At 38.1% G+C, this 15,667-nt stretch overlaps 1 protein-coding gene across 3 annotated transcripts in view; it reads right to left on the bottom strand.

Annotated features, from left to right (window-relative positions):
* Positions 1-15,667, bottom strand: part of Nalcn (sodium leak channel, non-selective) — a 276,716-nt gene that overhangs the window by 120,968 nt on the left and 140,081 nt on the right. The gene's annotated exons all lie outside the window — the stretch shown is intronic.

The raw sequence follows: 15,667 nt of genomic DNA, 5'->3' as shown, positions 1-15,667 counted from the left end.
GTCTTTCTCTTTCCCAGAGTCCTCCTGGACTCCTAGTCCCACCTATCTTGGTTCCCTATTGGCCAACAGTGCTTTATTGACATATACACAGGACTTCCCCCATCAAAGAGCAATAGCTGTTCTTGCAGAGAACCCAGATTCAACTGCCTGCACCCACATGGCAGCCCACAACTGTCTATAATTCCAGTACTGGTAGATTCATTGCCCTCTTTTGACCCCTGGGGCACTGCACACATGTGGTGACACAGACAAAAGCAAAATAAGACAACAACATCCCCCCCCAAAAAGCAAAAAACAAAACTAAAAATGGAAGATTAAATTTTCCTATGATGATCAGCTGAGGACTTTGTTGTTGGAATTATTTATTCTCTTCTAATCAATCAAGGGAAAGCAATTCACTCAACAAGGGGAGAAGCTGAGAACAAAGGATTAATTGCTACATAAAACTCTCCAGCTTCAGAAACTAATTATTTTGAATTAAAAATTGCTTTTTAAGGGTAAATACTATGGAGAAATAAAAATTTCTTTATCTTTGCCTACACCTAGTTTGTTTATTTTTCCCTTTTCAGAAAGTTAACATTCCCAACAGAATTTTATATTTAGGTTTCCTAATGTTGTTAGCAGAACTGTATTACTTTAAAAATAATATATTAAGCATATAAGAGAATAATGGCCTTAATTTTGTTGGCATGGTATCCATCTATCAAATAATTTCAGCTACCATATTAGAAACGTGATGTCTTAAGAAAAAGAAATGCTCTAAGGGATGCTGATGGGCTGAGGAACTGAACAAAGACACATTTTTTTTCATGTTACTTTTAAAGAATTTAAGGCACAGAGTCAAGGTTGCAGAAGAAGCCAGCCAACACTAAAACACCAAGACATTCCAAGAAAGCCAGTCATGCTGAAAGTCCTTACCCTCTTCATGCTCAGAGCTTTGGCTGCTCAGTTTAGAAACATCTTTCTAATTAAGCATATGACATATGCTGTACATATTCATGGTCAGTAAACATTTCTTAATGAGACTTTGTGATCATGTCTGGAAAAGTCTACTCTTTACAACTGTTTTTATAGTCTTCAGTAGAAGAAACCATAAATAGGGTATTAAGGCTCCAAAAATTGAAGTCCAGCATAATAGCCTGAAATCAAGATAAAACCTATGATTGACAGGATCTCAGAGTTAAGGGACTCTAAAGGAAATTTAGTCTGGCCCTTCTTGAAGAGTCAGTTGGACAAAACTCATTCTAATAACTTGTTTTTTAGTAGAATCAGTGGCCAGACATGATTCTCCTGCATTCAGGGAAAGTCTGGGATCTGCCACTTTCAGACCTAAGTACAGCTGGTGTGTCTTAGACAATTTCCTTCCCAAAGGCAAAAGAGCTTTTTTCCAAAGTGTGACTTTCAATGTTCAGAAGACAGTGGGTACATTTGAATGGGAAATACTGAATTCTTAAATGATTTTTAAAGAGAAACCACACTTTTTTATTTATTGTATTGATGTATAGTGGTGCATGTGCCATGGTGTTCATCTGGTTGGAAGATAATATGGGGGAGTCAGTCTCTACTTCCACACTGTGGGTCACAGGGATCACACTCAGGTCTTGAGGTTTGCCTGTCCAAGTAAATGAATCTTGAAGTAATTGACTGATTTTCCACTTATCCTCTGTCCATTTGAGGAGTACTTCTCTTGAGTTAGTCTTGTCTAAATTCATTTGTTTTATAGAGTTTTTTCCTTTCCTGTTCATGGAAATGTGAAGTCTATTGCTATTGATAATTGACTCCCAGCATTACCAACCATACTGTAACATTCTCCTTGCTGGGCTGCATCGGGGAGGCCATTCTCTGCAAAGAATAGCTTTAACCCACTCTAAAATACTATATCATTTAACTTTATAAATGTGTCAGCCTTACCACCAAGAGCAATTATTCCTCCAAAGAAATATGATGTGTTTCTTAACAAAAAGACAAGTGACAGTCTCATGTGTGAATAACATAATTCCCCTGTTTTTCTCACAGGTCACCATTCTTAAATCAAGTTCACACTTCTTTTGATGTGACCTAGGTCCCTATTCAGTATTTCTTGACTTACTTCACACATAGAGTTCTGTCATGAAACAGGAACATGTAGTTCACACAAGACAACTCCCCACTTCCCTTGGCCTTTCTTCAATTTTTTACCTAAACTTCTCTTCCCGCCAAACAACCAAAAGAAGCCGAATCCTTCATACAAGGTGAAGACATTTTCCTTGCCACCACCTTTACCTCTCCACATTTTTTTTTGTCTTTTTCATTCATAAGCTCATATCCTTGAGTTTGATAATATTTGTGTTCCGTCGTTGGGCTTCGTAGGCTGGTAAGCAATAGATCATTACTAATATGTTGATTAGAAAGATACTGTTCACTCACCATTGAGTGATGGAAAACAATAGACCATCAATATTGTTGAATAGGAAGATACCATTCACTCACTATTGAACCAAGTTATGTCAGAGCTCAGACATTATGACAGTGCAATAACAAAAGGTCAATTTTTAGAGTTAAATTGGGCTCCTTTATTACTTTACAGTGATTAATCAGAATCTGGCCCTACTTATTCATATCATTTAACTGTCTTTTTTGTGCTGTTTATGCTGAGATTATTCATATGTCTCAATGGGAAAAGAAATACATTCTTCTACCTAAGATGACTGCCAGGTTCTCACATAATTTATCCACGACTTGGAATAGATCCCATACCTACTATGCTTTAGCTGTTTCTTTTTAGAGCCTCCAATTACCTGGAAGCCATCTGAGTCCTACTCTGTTTCCTGAAGTTGTCTCACTGCCTGTTCTAATTTGGGCAAATTGCTTTTGAGACCTGTTCTGTAGTTAGTATGATTTGCATTTCAAGTTCCTTATTTTGGTCCCTTATTCTCTCCAATGTAACATCAAAAAATGCTGCCAACATCTCACCCATTGATTTAAAGCCCTGCTTCTGTGTGTCAGCTGGATTTCTTCTCTGCTTTGTTCTTGCAGTATGAGGGAAGGGCTTGTTCTTGCAGTATGAGGGAAGGGCTGTATGATGAAGAATATTATCTGAAGCTGTGGGTAATGGTTCTGGGAACATCAGATTGTAGGAACGTATTCAGTGCAGGTGTATCTAGGGAATCTTTTATGCAGCCAGAGACAATTAGCCCTGGATGTTCCCTTTTTCAAGTTCCCTGACCTGTCTTCAGCCGTCATTCTTGGTTCATGTCTAGTTGAGGGCTTAGATAATGGACTCCCATTGGCTTTAGTTCTCTGTATGTACGGAAAAGTTGCCTCTCCAACACCCCTCTTCCATCTGTCCTGAGACTCGTAATTCCTTATAACTTGTTTCATTTTTCATACTCGAATGATGCAGCATTTTTGCTTAGTACTGCGGTGCCCATGCCACAAGAAAGTCCAGGGTATCAGGAAAAGAAAGACAAGATGTCCAGCTGCTTTTACTCAGAGAATGCATGTGTTGCCTTTATTGCCAGGAGAGAGAGAGAGAGAGAGAGAGAGAGAGAGAGAGAGAGAGAGAGAGAGAGAGAGAGAGAGAGAGAGTGAGAGAGAGAGAGAGAGTCTTTATTGCAAGTGCTAAGAGGTCTCTCTCTTGCAAGAGGGAGCAGTTTTATATATACAGGCTTACAGCACAGTGGAAAAACCCCAGGTGGAGGAGAGCATGTTTTCCTCGTGCTGGATGTTAATGTCAGTGGGACAATGCGGTGGCAGTAAGCCAGGACTAGAAAACAGATGCACCTGTGGCTATCAGCTGACAACTCAGAGACCCTGTGGGGGCTAGACCCCAACAAGTATGCTAGAAAATTAGGTTATTATGAGGAAGTATTCATGTTTGAAGGTTATACTTTTTATCTTTACTCTCTTAAAAATAAAAGAATGGATATCTATATGCCTATTTATCTGTTTGTCTGTCTATCTATCTTTCTTCCCTAAATAAAGGACTTCTACAGAGGTTCTTGTCTTTTTTCAGGGCTCTACATAACCTCCATTTGGAGTCAACTCAGATTGAGGGATTTGAGATGAATATATATATTTTAGGATTTTATTTTCCAACCTTTTCCTTCTTACTCCGTTTTAGAAGACAAGTCTAGGACATGAGATGAGACTAGATGTCTTTTCTATTCTCTCTCAGTATCTTAACTACTACCCTTTGTCCACATTGACTGTTACTCGAAGAATAGGTTATGAGCTTGTAGGTCTTCCTGTGTGCAATTTCTGGTGCTACTTTTACAGTTAATTACCATTTGGCTTCCTAATTTTCTGGTGCTTTAGGCAGGCCCCATCTGTGACTTTTCCTTCTTTTGTTTTACCTCTTTACTCCATGCTCACAGTTGAAATCGCAAATTAAACAAGACTGTACAGGTCAATCATTGTAAACTTCAGGTGCCCACATGCTGCTAAGTGAACCAGGAAGGAGCAACTCACTGGAGACTAGTTCAATTTGTACATGAAGTGAACTGTAAACGTGGGGCCAGCAGCTCTACCCCTTCATGGAAAAGCTAAACCAACTAAAAATGTCTTAAATGAATTTCTTTTTTTCTTTTTTTTTTAATATGTACTACTTTTGGTCTTTTTTTTAAATTTTATTTTCCAGTTTAAATGTGGATAAGAAACAAGGTTGCTTCACAAGTCAGTTCCAGGTCCCTCTCCCATTCCCTCCCTTCCTCCCGAGCCCCCCCCCCGTTATCCCCTCATTTCCCCAGGGAGGGTGAGGCCCTCCATGGGGGTGTGCATAGTCTGTCATTTCATATAGGGCAGGGCCTAGACCCTTCCCCAAGAGTTCGGGTAAGAGTGCACCTCACCTTGTTCTATGGGAGTCCAAAGTCCATGTGTATACTTGGGATGGTACTGATCTGCTGCCCAAGGCTCAATAGATTCCCTAGGCCTCCTCACTGACACCCAGATTCAGGGGGTCTTGATCAGTCCCATGCTGGCTTCCCAGGCTGATGCCTGGGATTCAAGAGTTAACCTTTGTCTGGTCAGCTGTTTCTGGGGGTTAAACCAGCCCAGTCTTAATCCCTTTGATCATCAGTCCTCCCTCTCTGTTACTGGCTTCTTGAGTTCAGCTCAGTACTTAACCAAGGGAGTCTGCCTCTTCTTCGATCAGCCACTAAATAAAGTTTCTGTTTCCCAGACTCTCTGGCCATAGGATTGAAGGCTGGCACTCCCCAGATCTATGTCTAAAATCCATATATGAGAGAGTACATGCCATGTTTCTCTTTTTGTGACTGGGTTACCTCACTCATGATGGTTTCTTCTAGTGTCGTCCATTTGCCTGCAAATCTCAAATGAAAATTACAGAGGTAAATTGTTATCAGAATGTGGGAGCAGGTGAAGAAATGATTTTTTCCATACGTGCAGGCATGCATGGAGGTGCAATGAAGGGAAATTGCATAGTCAGAGATGTGATGATGTCCCAAGAAAGCAAAATTTCTGAATAAACAGAGGTCAAGAAAATGTACTGAATAAAGAGATTGCACTTAACTGGGTCTCATCTAATGGAAATTAAACATTTTAAAGATGTTACCTTTACAATTTTTATCAGACATTTTTTTCCTTGGGTATATGCAAACAAATCAAGGGCAAGAAGCACAGAGTAGTAGTTGATTGCAAAAGGAAGGGAACAGGAGAAAACACATCTAAAAGCAAGGAAGGAAGTTCAGGAGTCACCGACTAGGCCCATACACCATTGTACATGGTCACAAAGTCCAGGCCATCTCTTCTCTGACTCTTTGTTGGTTCTTTAATTCCTCATCTGTGATTCGATAGACATCCCATCTGAACCTCACTATTTCTTGCTTATTAATACTCACTGTCTTGCTCAACTTCTTCATCCTAATGTCTCAACAGATCATCTAGAACAGACTAGTCCCACATTGATTATTTTCAGTCTCACCTCTAGATTCAAATCCATAGCTCCACTGGGATGCCTAGCAGGAATCTCAAGCCTTTGGCATCTCAAACTCTGTTCACTGCTGACCTTCCTACACTCCTGTCTCAGAAAACGGCATCCATTATTCAGATCATCCATGCTATTGGCCTTTAGGAGAGCTTTCTTCCTTTTCATGTCCTCATATTCCACATCTAATCTGATTGGCTATTTTTAGAAATATGCCTTAGTTTTCAGTCTTAGTATTCCTTGACATTTCCATAACTATAGCTAATATTATTTTCCCCAAGGGATCCTACATTTTATTACTAAAATTTCTGTTTACTAACAAAGATTAGACTCAGATGAAAATGAGACCACCAAAGAGGGATGAAAGGGAAATAAACAGGAATTTTCATTATTTGTTCCTAACAACACTTGAACATTGAAGATATCTAGGCTGGGTAATGACTCTGAGCCATGGTTTCAACTGGGTCCACTGGTTATTTCCGTAGTGGTAGTGTTGTTGTTGTTGTGTGTGTGTACATTTGTGATAAATGGTGCTGGATTATCAATTTCTATATCAACCTAAAAAATGGAACTTCTGATCCAAAGTGTTGTTTACACTCTTAGAAACGAAGCAAGCATAGTATCTAATGGTGAAATAAGCAGCCTAAGGACTACTCAGACCAGGCAAAACAGTTATTAATCTCTTTAAAAGATATAATGGATGATATTTGAACTCTGATGACCTGATACATATTTGGGAAATTTAGTATAAGTGGCTCTCAACTTGATTTAAATATCAACACATATTTAAAGAAAGTAGTGTGGGCAAATACCTCAGATTGTGGTTAATTTGTACCAGGTAGAAAAAACTCACCTTGTAAAGTATATAATTAGGCACTTCTTCATTTTATAATATTTATTGACAACATTACACAATCATTATCATCATCTAAACTAGGAGCATTCTTATTAGAGCAAAAGGAAAATAAATACTTCCTATTCCTCCTGACTGCATCATTCAGAAACCATTAGTTTGCTTCCTATTTCTGAAGATTTGTTTGCTCTGGACATTGTCTATAAATGTGATAACATGCCACAAATGCGGTGTCCATCTACAGTGGTACATGTTACATCCCATTTCCTTTTGTGTTGCCTAACAAAATCTCAAATGCACATCACATTTTATCTATTTATTAATTTTGAATATTTGGGGTGCTTCCATTTTGGAGGCTGTCATGAACAACAATGCTACTATGAACATTTATGTGGACATGTATTTGTGTAAATTACATTTTACTGAATTATTTCTTATATTGAAGTACATGTATGTACACATGTGTATGGTTTTTTGCTCTTAAAATGTGTGCATTAAAATTTTAAAATGTAGAAAGAAATATAACTCACATTATCCTTGGGCAGATTACAATTTACAACAGACCTTGCACCAATTTTCTTTATTTTTAGCAAGTTCCAAGAACTCTATCTCTATGAGAGATTTGCTTTCAAAATGAAATCTACTTGACAACTTCTATAGTAGGGCAGCCATTTACTGAGAGCTTCCCTGCTGTGTCTTACTACCAGACAGCCCTAAAATAGAGTTGCTTTGATGGGATTCTCTGAGTGCCCAAGTGACATCTCCTTTGGGTATAATTGCCTTAATTATTCACCTACTCAATTTCCTTGCTTCTTTCTCTCTCCCCAAATAGGTGGTAATTTACAGAAGAGTTTATCTTCTGAGGAACCCAAAGAGCTTATGAACCTTTAATATTTTGCTAACATCTGCTGTATTTTGTTATTTATGACCTTTTGTTTCAAACTCACTTGATTATCCAAAACTAACAATATTTAAAATGATGTTACTATACAGAAACACTGAACTTATCTGATGTTGTGATTAATTTTCGAAAAAACAAACAAAGGGCTGATAGAGATAAAGAGGCTAGGAAAACTCATTAAAATGGTATTGAGAATATTTAAAATCTCACAGCAAATAAAACCCAAGAGCAGTCTCTGACAGAACTGACTTGTGTACATATGTTTATAAGTACTATGGATTTGAAATCTGGATTAAAACTGAGGTATTAAATTCTTAACTTTTTCTTTATTTCAAATCCCTCCTTTGGTTCAGGCAGAATTCCACAATCTGTCTGTTTAATTGTGTTCTCCTTCTCCAAATCCCATCTCTCTTGTTTTCCTTTACAAACTCTCAAACACCAACACTAAGGTGAATCTAACCCTGTCTTGCTGTCCTAGGACACACAGGGCACACTGGAGTAAATCACTCTAGAAAAAAACGGGCTCTCATCAGCCACTCTCTCAAAAGACATCCTTCCAAGAAAGAATGGAGGAAGGGCTAAAGTCAAAAGACAGGGCAGGCTGAGAGTGGAGACTACGATGCTCTGGGAATCTGGTAGAGAAAAAAGGCTGAAAGCCATGGGTCAGGTTTGGCATCGATGAGCACGGAGGACATTCAGTTGCCAATGGCCTACAGTCTTCAGGTAAAACTGTCAGCGTCTGGAGGCCAGCTTCAATAAATATGCAATCATATTGCCATTCTGTGATGATTGCTTTGAAATGAAAAAGAAGGCATTTATGAATACTTTATTAACATTAAAGTACATTCTGGATAATGTTTTATATATTAACTTAGAAGTCTGTCTCAATGATATTGTTTCCCAGGGTGTGGGGGGGACCTATATTCCTATATATTGCTACAATTTAAATTTTTTATATTCATAAAAATTTGACTACGCCTCTATAAAGCTCAAAAAATGATCTACAGTAAACTATAGTTTTGAGGCAATGCTACTTCTGGATGGACGGTTTTGGAAGTTTTACATTATGTATGATGGTGGCAATTTATTTCATCTTTTAACTACAAGTGTCTACTATTCGGTGACCTATTATAAGGTGATAATGGCATTCATTTGGAAAATTTAATTTTGTGTAATACACATTTCAGTCTATTTTTGGACTGGATCTTACCTACGAAAATTACAGAGAAAGGTTGCAGTGGGTGTTTCAGAACTAACAGATACTACAAACTATGTTTTGGTGCAGTTGGCTCCTCTGAGGGTTTTATTGAATGAATAGTGTAAGTCACAGGGTAGACAGAAGGCAGGGGGCCCAGAAAAGCAGGTGCTTTGCTTTGGGCCTCCTGTTGCTACTTCAACCTGAGTTCTTCAGTCCTGTTTCAGGGGTTTGTTCTGAGTGATTCTCTTACCAAGAATATCTCAGAGCCACGTATTGCCTTCTTTATATATGAAATCTTTCGGGATCAGAGATTTGTTGGAATTTCTTACCATTTATATGGACAAAAGTGAGATATTTAAAATAAATAATCATGTCTTCTCAAAGCAATTACTTTGTATTTTATCCCTAGGAATTTTGAAAATAAAGTTGAGGCAAGCGGTTTCAATTATTCCTGTCACTGCCTTTTAATGTTCACAAGAAGGACTAAAATCTTTGCTTTCCCCCCCCAAATGAACCCACATTGTTTACTTTGCTTTCATAAATTTCTATATATAGGTGTTGCCAAGCATTCCATTTAGGGAATAAAGGGGAGAGCAGAGGGGAAAATGCTTATTGGTCATATTATAGATGAATAAGGAAAAGGTTGAATCTAGACCCACATAATTGGCCCTAAATGTTAAAAATGAGTTTGAATACAATAAGAAGCAACATATACATCAGCATGTTAGGTCTCTCCCAGCAGCAAATTGTTTCAAGTAAATTTTACACTTCAATTTAATTACAAGAGTAAGAGGGGAACAAAGGTCAGGTCATTTCCAAAATAACACATAAATAAATAAATGAATGAATAAATAATCACATCTATTTTCCTGCTATGAAAACACACGTAGCCACTGGCATCTTTTCTCAGCCATGCATGGGGTGACTTTACATGACATTATATACAAGGTCATTGGTTTTTATGATTTCCTAGGACTTCTTTATCAGCCAAGAGTAAATGATATGCAGGCAAGGAGACTTTGAGCCAGGAACAGCATCTGCGGGGGACTCTACAGCTCCAGAGCAGTAACTGTCCATCATTAAATATAATCTTTGCAATTATTTTGTAAGGAAGTGTCTAGGTGTGACTGCCCCTGCTGCTGATGGAGAAATGAAGAGTGTGGGGCTCCAGAGATTAAGGCAGTCCCACAGGCAGTGGATGGCATGACTGTGTATTTTGTTTCTGCATGTCCTTTTAGACACTGTAAAATCTAAAACTACTGATTTCTTTTTATCATCTAGGCTATGGAGACAAATAATATTCATGTCTATTCTAAGCAATATTTGAACATTTTTTAAAAACTGTGTGTGTGTGTGTGTGTGTGTGAGAGAGAGAGAGAGAGAGAGAGAGAGAGAGAGAGAGAGAGAGAGAGAGAGAGAGAGAGAGAGAGAGAATGAGAGAGAGAAGGGTAGAGGACAGTGTGTGAACCTGAGGGGTGCAAAAGTCAGTTGTCTTCTACTTAGTGGGATCCCAGATTCTAACTTAATTGTTAGGCAGACAGACAACAAGTGCTTTTACCCATGGAGCACCTTGCCATCCCTTACAAAGTCTTTTTAAAAAAATCACCTTTGTCTAGCACAGCACAGACCATATATGTGAAATTCCGTATGTCTCAACTAACTAATGGTTTCTTATTTGTTAACATAATCTATACTTATTATTGGTAATAATAGACATAACTCCCTCATTTTATAGACATCTAAAATTCAAAAGATTTTAATAAGAATATTTTAGTAATTTAGAACTTAAATGATAAACTCCTTGCATTAGAGACACTCACTTGAAGGAACAATATTAAGATGAGCTGAATGAAATTCTATTTTTTGCCCTAGCAATCTTTCTGTTAGAGCACTGTATTTTTAGTTGAAAGGTGTACTTCCCACCGATTATGTTAAAATCATTTTGAAATGCAGCCATCTAGCTGACAGAACAAACAGCTGTGAAAATGAGACCTGGAGATTTATGCAAATGGGGGAGTTCTGAATTAATTTTCTTCATGGAACAGACTGTCAAGTTTCTTGGAGTATTTATGCTCTATCTCTTAATTAGTAATTTTGGTAATGTCAGTCATATTAAATTTTCATAATGTAAATGATGCGTTTCATTGGCAAACATGTGCTGTGAGATTACAGACGAAAGCAGAGACTGCATCTGAGGCAGCTAAACTGAGTGTCACAGAGAGTGTATTTGACCACAGGTATATGTTTTATCGTTAAACACACTGAGAATTTCATATGAAGGCTTCTCTGAGTGAGAGACTCCATAAGAAATTTTGTTGTGTGTTTTGTTTATTTTATGATCAGGAACAAGATTTTTTTTTCTGTTTAAACAGAAAACAGTTTTGATCAAGGGGATGCTAACATTTCTATACATTAAAGCAGACTGGGTTTTAGAGGTGGGATTCTCCTGACTGTATTAGTTCTGTTAATATGAACAGGGATTGTTACTTGATCTGTTCACTGACTCTTTTCCAGAAAGAGAGTGATTAATTTTGAAAGTATTGGATGTGAGGTTTCATAAAGTCACCCCAGTCCTGCATGGCTTATGTATTTTTTTGATTAGATGGAAGACGCAGATTTCCTATTCGTTTAGGTTAGAACTTTATCAGTAAAATTTATACCATTTATGATTTTCCTCAATTATTCTGTAAGAATATGCTGTAGATAACTATAAAGCCGCTGCTCTAAAATGTAAACATCTTCCATATAGAAGGGCATCAAAAATTTCTTCAACTTTTTTAAGTGGTTGACAATGTAAGAAAGAGCATGTGTGTGTGTGTGTGTGTGTGTGTGCGTGTGTGTGTGTGCGTGTATGTGTGTGTGTTCATGTGTGTATAGAAATATATTACTTCAAGGGCTAAAACTGATTTGTGTTTTGACATGTAATGAGTAATGTCTCCCAGAGAAGCCACATATGTTCATGATATCAAGATGTGTGGTCCCTCCTCTTGGCATGTCCTCCTTGGCACAGATATTAACTTTAAAGCCTATTATCATAGATTCCTTGGTTTTGAAAAAGATTGATGGTGGTTACTTTGACTTGTTTTAAAATTTAAATTTACTTTTTCTTTATAATTTATCATATTGTTTAGATCTAGACAACCACTGCCCATCTGAAATTTAATCTTATATATCTTTTTTAAATGTCTGTATTTGTACAGTCCACCTATTTTTTATTCTAATTTATAAGGAAGATATTCTAGTACACAGTATGAGGGGCTCTTGTAGCTTCAATATGGGTTATTAAATTATAAGCAATCTCACTTGTCTTTTTTTTTTTTTTTTTTTTTTTTTTTTTTGGTTTTACTAGACAGGGTTTCTCTGTATTGTTTGGGAGGCTGTCGGACCAGCCCGGCCTCGAACTCACAGAGATCCGCCTGCCTCTGCCTCCCGAGTGCTGGGATTAAAGGCGTGCGCCACCACCGCCTGGCCTCACTTGTCTTTGAACCATTCATTCTGACACCCTCTGACATTTTTTCTTTTTTTGTAGTTATGGGGATTGAATTCATGGCCTGGAATAGAGTGGGCAAGCACTCAACCACGGAGCCATATCCCAGTTCTCTCTTTTTACTGTTTCTTTCAGGCAGGGTCTTACAAAGACACTGAGGCTTTCCTTGAACTCACTCTGCACTCACAGCACAAGTATACCCTAACTTGAGAGCCTTCTACCTCAGGCAGTTACATGGTTGGGATGGGCCTACTGCTCCCGGCCTCCACTGTGTGTGTGTGTGTGTGTGTGTGTGTGCTTGCGTGCGCGTGCGAGATATTTACATATGTAAACGTGCAGGCCAGTTTGTTGTCCTTTTCTGGTTATTATTCTGTGTATTGTTCCCTTGAGGCAAGACCTCTCATTGAACCTGGATCTTGCTGCAATTTAACCAGGTTTCAGTTGATTTTCTTGTCTCTACTGCTCCCCACCCCGAACTGAGGTCACTTGTGCTTACGGCTATGTCCAGCATTTAAGGAAGGGCTTGTGCCGCAAGATGACTCTTACTGAGTCATCTCTTCAAACTCCTAAGTCATATTCTTTATCTACTGTAGGTGTATATGATTAGTTGCTGGGAGTAATCTCTCGTTGGTGATGTCCCTTACTGCTCCCCCTTCTTCCTAAATTTTTATTTTATGAGAGCATCTTGTTGTGCAGCCCAGACTAGCCTGCAACTCTCCATTCTTAGGTCTTAAACTTTCAAGCACTAGAAAAACAGGTATGCACACACCATACCCATACTTGTGCTACTTTTGGCATTATTTTTGTGGATTACATTTCATGGATGTAGTTTATGTATACTTGTGTACCCCACTCTCTCTGTATTTCTGCAAAATGTTATTATTGGGCCTCACACAGAGAAGGGGGTCAGAAACAGTAGCTGTTACTATCAAGGATATGACTACTGGAGGAATGTCTTTCTGGGTTTCACTTCTCTAGGAGCTGCTTGCTACTTCACAGTCATCATTGAACATTGTCCTGACCAAACGCCATTCCTCTTTCCCTTATTCCTTTCCCCCTTCTCCCTCCCTCATCCTTTATCTCCCATCTTTGTCTCCTATTCCCAGCTCTTTGTCCCTCTGGGGCAAATAAATCTCCTTTGTGCTGAGAACTTGGTACTGGGGTGTATTGTGCCAAATACCAATCCCTTTACTTTGTTGCCAAATTTCTAGAGCTTTCTTACAGAAACTGTCAAGTACATTTCTCTTTTTTTTTAAGGTCCTATTTTTTTAATTTTATTTAACCCTTATATGCATTGGGGTGAAAGTATCAGATCACCTGCAACTAGAGGTACAGACAGTTGTGAGCTGCCATGTGGGTGCTGGGATTTGGACCTGGGTCCTCTGGAAGAACAGTAAGTGCTCTTAACCACTGAGCCATCTCTCTAGCCCCCTAAGCATTTCTCTTAGCATGCAGTAAGATTGGAGACTTTGCCTATTGACATTTTTTTTCTGTGATTATGAGTTGATGGCATGGAGAAAACTAAAACAATAACAAAACCCTGAAAACAAAACAAATACTACTAAACAATAAAGCCCAAGCAGTGGCACTACAGGCCTGGGTCTGAACTGGACATGTTCATTTTAAAAAATCTCCTTCTGCATTGTGTTACATGAGAACATAGAATGTATCCGGCAACTCTCCATTTCCATAGGGATCTCCTACACCTAAACACATATGTGATCAACCACAGGGATACTCAACCATATACACACATAACCTATCCTATTATGTTTCCTGGAAATTGGAATTTTATTATTTATTAACACAGAAGCTATAGAGACAGTCATCTTCAGGGTGAAGGAAGCTTAGCATTTTCTCTCATTATGGATTTGGGTAATCTACATAAGAAGTGCATAGGAGGGGATGGATGGAAGGATCTATGTATCGGTCATTAGAAGGCCCTCTCTTTAGATCTATATGTGAAACCCATGATGATATGCTCTGGGAGATTCTGGGAGTGATTTGGCAACTGGTCTTATTTTTCTGATATCTATCACTTATCTTTATGTCTGTCTACATACCTATCTATATCTATCCATCCATCCATCCATCCATCTATCTTCTATCTATCTATCATTCCCTACTATCTCTATCTATCTATCTATCTCTCTATCCATCACTTATCTATCTGTCTAATTTATTTATCTTTACCATTTATCCATCTATCTCTGTACATTTTTAAATCTTTGAAGGACTGATTAAAATAAATATTTTAAATGGTAATTTGGGACTACTTTTGAAGTTTCAAACTTTTATATAACAGAAAACTGAGTGGTCACTGTTGAGTCTTCTTTGCAGAGGGATATTTATAAGATGGCTAGGTCATCTAGCTATTGATTAGAATTTAGTGTGTGGTGCTAACACTGTTCTCCATGTTGTGTAGGAGTGACACTACTGGCTAATATCTGGAGACATAGTGCTAACCAGTTTGTTGTTATCTTCTCCTCCCAGCCTTCTAAATCGTGTATTATCATTTTGCTTTATTTTATGGGTAACTGTAGAGAAACACGAGAGACAGCAAAGAGCACAAATGTTTCTGCACACAAGATTCAACAATATATTTAGTAACAGATTCACCACTGTATCATAGAAAATATGCTTAGAGGAGCCACTCAAAACTAATGAGATATTAGTAATTCTTACTAAGCTCACATTTGTTTTTAAAGCTGTTTGAATAAGAATACTGTTGTCAACTAATGTGATTGTAGGAGCTGGTAAATTACAGCAGGGGAACAAGCAAGTAAAATTTACCAAACTAAAGCGAAATGAAAAATGTTAGGGCATGAGTGTGAATATGTCATCAAGGGAAGTAATAATCCCTACAGCGTTCATCTAAATCACCACCAGTGACAATATACAACAGACAGAGATGGCCAACCCCGCGTGGGTCAGGAAGCAATAAAGCCATTGCTAGACGTGTGTTCACAGGATATTATCACCATGGAGTCAGTGATGAATCATCACAAAAATAAATCCACAAAAATGTAGTCTAAAGTTATATTGGAGAGGAAATAAAGTTTTTTTTAAGGATTTGGAGAGGGGCAGGAGCAAAAGTTGCATTAGGTTTGTCATTTCTCATTACTTTAAGTCTTGAGCCAAGTCGCCACTTTATGTTGTATAGTCACGTCCAGGCGTGAGTAACAATGGGGTCTAGAGCTTCCAGTGGGATTTACTTTATGGGTCTGTGGAACATTTGACATGATAATGGCCTCACAGAAAGAATAAAAAAAGTACTTCCAATGTTGCTTGTGATTCTTCAGCTG

Source organism: Mesocricetus auratus, unplaced genomic scaffold, assembly GCF_017639785.1.
Source record: "Mesocricetus auratus isolate SY011 unplaced genomic scaffold, BCM_Maur_2.0 Super-Scaffold_2245, whole genome shotgun sequence".
NCBI classification, from domain to species: domain Eukaryota; kingdom Metazoa; phylum Chordata; class Mammalia; order Rodentia; family Cricetidae; genus Mesocricetus; species Mesocricetus auratus.
This window is presented reverse-complemented; position numbering and strand designations above follow the sequence as displayed.